The sequence below is a fragment of the Oryctolagus cuniculus genome, chromosome 8 (assembly GCF_964237555.1).
Source record: "Oryctolagus cuniculus chromosome 8, mOryCun1.1, whole genome shotgun sequence".
Lineage (NCBI taxonomy): Eukaryota > Metazoa > Chordata > Mammalia > Lagomorpha > Leporidae > Oryctolagus > Oryctolagus cuniculus.
The window spans coordinates 77343327-77349955 of NC_091439.1; positions in this window are offsets into that span (position 1 = coordinate 77343327).

A 6629-nucleotide genomic window follows, 5' to 3' on the forward strand; every position below is an offset into this window, starting at 1 on the left:
GCCCAAGCATTTGGGCCATCCTCCACTGCCCTCCTGGGCCACAGCAGAGAGCTGGACTGGAAGAGGAACAGCCAGGACTAGAACCGGCACTCATATGGGATGCCCATGCCGCAGGCAGAGGATTAATCTACTGAGCCATGGTGCCAGCCCCACAACAAAAAATTTTTGAAATCCATGCATTTTTTTTATAAAATGCACCTTTTTTAAAAAAGGGGATTTATTTATTCAAAAGACAGTGTTAAAGAGAGAGAAGGAGAGACAGAGAGAGAGGTCTTCTATCCACTGGTTCTATGTCCCAAATGGCTGCAATGTCAGCGCTGGGCCAAGCCGAAGCCTGAAACTTCATGGGTGGCAGGGGACCAAGTATTTGGGCCATCTTCTGCTGCTCTTCCATTAGCAGGGAGCTAGATGCAAAGTGGGGCAGCTGGGACATGAACCGGCACCCATATGGTATCTGCAACACAGGCAGCAGTTCTACCAACTAAAATATATTTTCCACAAACTGTTTGAAGATCCCTGTATGTACGTACTGTTTCTTTGGAGAACTCTAACACAGTTAGCAATTATTATCTCTGTTTGCATCATGAATTGATATCCTTTATCCTAATGCTTTGTTTCAACCACAGGCAATCCGTAATCACACTGACCTTTCACCTTAATCCTCCCAACTCTGAAGATAAAAGAAAACTATGAGGAGAAAATTAAAATGTGCCTTGGAAAGATACAAAGAGGCAAGAATGCTCATGGCAGGCTTAGGACATGAGGAGCCTGAGTAGAATGAGGGTCTCTGTAGGGAGTAATGGGACTTATGATTGGTGATGAGTAGGAGCAGCCTGTGGAAAAGTTGAATTTCAGCCTTTGAAGTTCAAGGTTTTTATTCCCCTATCAGAAATGGGAAGCTGGTGAGGCTTTGTGAAACCAGTGCTGTAAGATAACAAAATGTCAATGAGTACAGGATTACTTAGGAGGAGGAAAGAACCAGGGAGAGGGAGAGAGCAGGTGGAAAACACCCATGCACACTGGTGCCATGCCGATATTCATGAGCACAGTTATTAGCAGCCGGGCAGTAGCTGTCTCACACTGTTTACCTGGGGCCACTCTTGAGAACACAGTGAGGTCCCTCATCAGGGCAGAACGATGTCCCTCTCTTGGTCTTCTTTCTGTTTTTTCTCTGCTGTGAACCTGCCTTCTTCCCAGGACCCAGTTTCCCATGGCTTGTGCACAGGTCAGATGGGGGCAGGGCAGATCATTTGTGTTGTCCTTTTGACTTGGGTAAAGTCTTTCCTGGTTTCACCATAAGAGAATGCCTTGTGGATTCTTCTCTTTTAATATTTTTTCTTATTTTTAATATGTATATATCTTTTGAGTAATTTATATCATAACCATTACCTGCTATTAGTTTATTTGAATTTTAAAACTTTTTCTGGAGTATTTTTTCATATAAAATCTAGATAATCCAAAGCCAAAATAACGTATAAAGCCAATCTTAAAAAAAAAAAAAAAGGAACTAACCCTGGTTTTAAAGTCTATATTTAACACTGCTAGGGAAAGAAACACAGTTGGTTACTTTCCCAGACTATGCTAATTAACTGGAAAAATAATACTTTCTTATCTGCCATTGGAGGAGAAGCTGACCAATAGAAAAGCAGTTCAGCACCTACACCCACTCTTTGTACAAAATAAGGAGAGGTGTTTGTACACGCCAATAAAGCATTCATTTGGTTGCTTGACAACCAGTGACAAATGTGCCTTTCATCATCTACCACAATGTTACCTTGAGATTTCCAGCTCTAATCTCAATGAGATTCTAAAGAGAGCAGTCAGTTTAGAAAACTAGATATCATTTCCAACAGGTCACAAGCGTTTATAAACACTTCTAGCATGACAGATTTCAGAAACAAGGACAGTTTCCTAAAACTGCATGCATTTTTCTGTTGTTTTTCACTTGCAAAAAAATAGTTATTCATACATCTACTTCATTCCATTGACAAGAAAAGTATGTACTGCATATGCTTGATGAGGATTACAAGAGAATTTGGGGTCTCTTTCAGCCATATCTGAACAGCAGTGCATTTGCAGGTATTACTTGATTATAAATGCTGCTTTAAAATCTTGAAGCTGTCATTTTCACTGTGTCATTTGGCTCCATTTCCCACAGCTAGAAGGGTAAAACATTAATTTGATTGTGTCTATAGTGCTTTATAGCATTTACAGTGTTCTCATGATTTCTTTTAGACTTCATGAGTTCTTCCAATGCATTATAAAATCTTCAAAGAATAATAACACTGCCTGCTTTTATGGGACACTTATGTTCTCTGCCTAATTGAATCCTTGCAGCAGTTCTATAAGTCATGCAGAGCAGGTTATCTTTAGGGCTGTTTATAGATGATGAAAGAGAGGCATAGGGAAGTTGCTTGTCTGAGCTCCTAGGTTGGTCAAAAGCAATGTTGGAGCCCTGGGAGGCTCCAGAACCAAATATGATAAAAGATACATTTTGTATGTTTCCATGGCACTTTTCAAGGTAGAAACTGGGGCAAGTGTTGTGATGCAGCAGGGGAGATGTTGATAGGGACACCCACATCTCATATAAAACTGCCTGGGTTCGAGACCCACCTCTGCTTTCAATCCAGCTTCCTACTAATGGGCCTAGAAAGCAACAGATGCTGACCCAAACCCTGGCATCCATGTGGGAGACCTAGATGGAGTTCCAGGCTCCTGGCGTCTGCCTTTCTGAGCCCTGACCATTGTGGGCATTCAGGGAGTGAATCTGCAAATGGAAGATCTCTGTCTCCCTCATTCTCTTTCTCTGTATCTCTAGCTCTGTCCTTCATTCTTTCACTCTTTCAAATAAACAAATAAATATTTTTTAAAAAGATGTAGAAATATAAGAAAATAGTAAGAATAAAGTACATGGAAGGGGGAAAAAGAAACATGTTTCTCCATTCTTTCTTGGTAACCGTGTATAATATTCAACAGCTGAATAATAACACAATACTTTTCCATTTATCTTACTTTAGGCACATGCCTACTGTCTCCCTATGTTCCCTCTCAATTTTTATGAGAGCAGAGACCAAGCTTAAACCATACATTCATAGTTAGAAATCCAGAGCCAAACATACATAATAGATGGCAGGAATATTTCAATAAATATTTATTGAAGCAACTAATGAAAATATCTCTTAGATTAAAATTGCCCCAAGTGAAATTCAACCACATAATTTTAAGTTGGTGATAATATCTGTTTCAGTTGAGACAGAGAAGGTGAAGTGACGTTGAATGTCTTCAAACAACAAAGTTTGTTTCTTGTTCATACTGCACAGCCAGCATGGACTGCCTGTGGGATTTTTTTTGGTGAAGGAGTAGCCTCATCTGGAACATGGTTGGTTGCAACAGCAGAGGACAGTGAGTCTTGGAGGGTCTTGCATAGGAACATTCAATACACCAACTCAGAAATGACGCTGCCACCTCCACGCACAAGTCATTGACCAGAACTGGTCCCAGGCACCCTGCCCTCTTCTGGCCTCACCCACAAAGGAGTCCAGGTACTGCCTCGGTGGGAGACAGAGGAAATAATCCACCAAGTGCCAAGTGCTAGCAATATCTATCGAGTTTCATTTCCTTGATTTTGAGCTTTTGTGATTTAAATAACAAAAAGCAATTTTGCTTTTAACCTTTATTGTTGCTATGGTTTGGACATGGTGTGTGTCCCTCTAAGGTCCACATGTGTGAGGCCTGGCCCTCAGTGTGGCAGCAAGGAGGTGATATGAACCTTCAAGAGGTGGGGTCAAGTGGGAAGCCCTTAGGTTAAGGGCTCTGCCCTTGGAAGGGCTTGTGGGACCCCAGCCTCTCTCTGGATTTCTGTTTCAAGATGAAATCTATTCCTTCCACATGTGCTTCTGCTATCACCATCTGCCTTGATGTGACACCATCAAGACTCCCCCCCAACTAGAGCTGAGCCAAGGCCAGTGCTATGACCTTGACCCTCCAAAACTGTGAGCTAAGTAAACCTCTTTATAAAGTTAGCCATCCTCAAGTGTTTCATTATGATAACAAAAACAGACTAGTATACTTAGAAAATACATCGTCCTCACACTGGCTCTGATGAGAAAGTGATAGTGAAATTGAATGCTTGAATAAGATCAGATAGAATAATAATCAAATAGAAGAAGAAATAGATGATTCAAATCTCCATATCCACTAGTACCGGGTGAAGTTTATTTATTCCACATTGTGAAGGTAAATTACCAGGGGACATGAAGTAACAATCATTATAAAATAAAATCATTGCTGCAATTTAATTGGGTTCATGGACAAGATCAAAAAATTCTTCATGCCAGTATTTTGGCTATTATCCTGGTGCCACAGAGAAGGGACATCTGGGGTAACAATTCAGGACAGAGCAGCATGAAGCGTGGAAAAATACATCCTGGTATCCCAAGGTCATGCTTTAGGCATGAGGCCAAGAATAACAAACAACATGACCTGAAAGATTGTGGATTCTGAGTACACAAAACTATTCCTCCCTAACTTAAAACAAGAAATAAACTGATTATTCACTAGTGAATATTAATAAAATTAATTCATTCATTATTGCACAGAAGGATTGGAAACTAATCAAGAAAATGGGTAGAATTCCAATGGCTCATTCACCTGTATCTCAAATAGCTCACTCAAGAATCACAGATCCTTTTTATTTACATGACCCTACACCACCAACCTTTTCAAAGCCCTGTGACATGCTTTGTGTATCATTTACCAATAGCTACTTGTTTTCAGAAAATGATTTCTTTAACACATTAACTGAAAAAAAAACTTAATGAAGGCATGGAATGCAGAATCTTCTTGATTCTCTTTTGGGACATTAAGCAGTGATCGCCAGGTCAGCCCCTGTGGTGAATTCTTTTTGTAGTATATTTAGCTATGCTTCAAAAGCATAGATTAAAAAGTCACAAAATCTAATTCAAAAAAAGTAAACTGCTGGATTTATTGTTACTGAGCTGTGATAGAATGTGTAATGGTATGGTTTAAAAATGTAATTTCTTTTTTTAATATTTATTTATTTTAAAGGCAGAGTTTCAGAGAGGCAGAGACAGAGAGAGAGACATCTTCCATTTGCTGGTTCACTCCCCAAATGGCCACAACAGCCACAGCTTCACCAATCTGAAGCTGTGCCAATCAGAAACCAGGAGCTAGGAGCTTCTTCTGGGTTTCTCACGCGGGTGCAGGGGCTTGGGCCATCTTCTACTGCTTTCCCAGGCCATAACAGAGAGCTGGATCAGAAGAGGAGCAGCCAGGACTCGAACCAGCGCCCATATGGGATGCTGGCTATGCCTCAGTGCCAGCCCCATAAGTGGTACTTATTGATGAGCACATTAAAAATAACTTAGTTGTGACTCATCTACTAAACCAGCGCCCTTATGGGAGGCACAGCAGGCAGCAGCCTGACCCACTATGCCACAGCGCCAGCTCCCTGAAAATGTAATTTCAAGGACTGTATTACCAACAGATATATTCTTCAGGACAGTCTGACTTTGTTTATCATATGTCAATTAAAATAAAGGGATACAGCAAAGTCATTAATGTTCTCAAATGCTGGGCATGTAAGTGCTTAAAAGTAAGGTCAAAGCCCCAAGGAGAATTCAAAATACTTTCTATTTCCAAGCTTAAAATTTCCCACATCAGCTGTTCCTTGTTGCCAAAAATGTTCACATTTGTGAAAGCAATGTTCTTCCCTATTTGCCTCGAAACTTTGGTCCAAACATTTGAGATATTTAAATAAGCAGTATTTTTTTAAAGATTTATTTATTTATTTATTTATTTATTTTGAAAGGTAGAGTTACAGAGAGGCAGAGGCAGAGGCAGAGACAGAGAGGTCCTCCATCTGCAGGTTTACTCCCCAAGTGGCCACAATGTCCTGAGTTGGGCCAATCTGAAGCCCGGAGCCAGGAACCTCTAGGTCTCCCATGAAAGTGCAGGGGCCTAAGCACTTGGGCCATCTTCCACTGCTTTCCCAGGCCACAGCAGAGAGCTGGACTGGAAGTAGTGCAGCTGAGTCTCAAACCAGCGCCCATATGGGATGCTGGCTATGCCTCAGTGCTGGCCCCATAAGGCCCCATAAGTGGTACTTAATGATGAGCACATTAAAAATAACTTGTGACTCAGCTACTAAAATGCTCCATCAAAAGAAAAGGCCATCCCCCAAAGAATGTTCATTATAGCACAGTCTATAATAGCTCCAAACTGGAAATCATCTTAATTTCCATCAGAAGAATAAATTTATAAATTCTAGTATATTCGCAGAATGGAATTCAATGACCTACAACTGTCCACAACAGTACGCAAAAATCTCACAAAATAATGAAGCCAAATATAAAAGAATGCATACTTAATTGTTTTATACCAAGTAGAAAGAGAGGTAAAATTAATCTACGTTGTTGAAAGTCATCATAGACGCTACTCTTGGAAGGAGGAAGAAACCGGAAGGTAGTCTGTTAGAGTTTTCAGAAGTTAAAAAAAAAAAGTGTTTCTTGATTGAGTTCTGGATAAAGATGTATTCAGACCGTGAACACTCCTTGTGTTGTATACACTTGTGATGTATGTACTTTTCTATATGTGTATTATATTTTAGC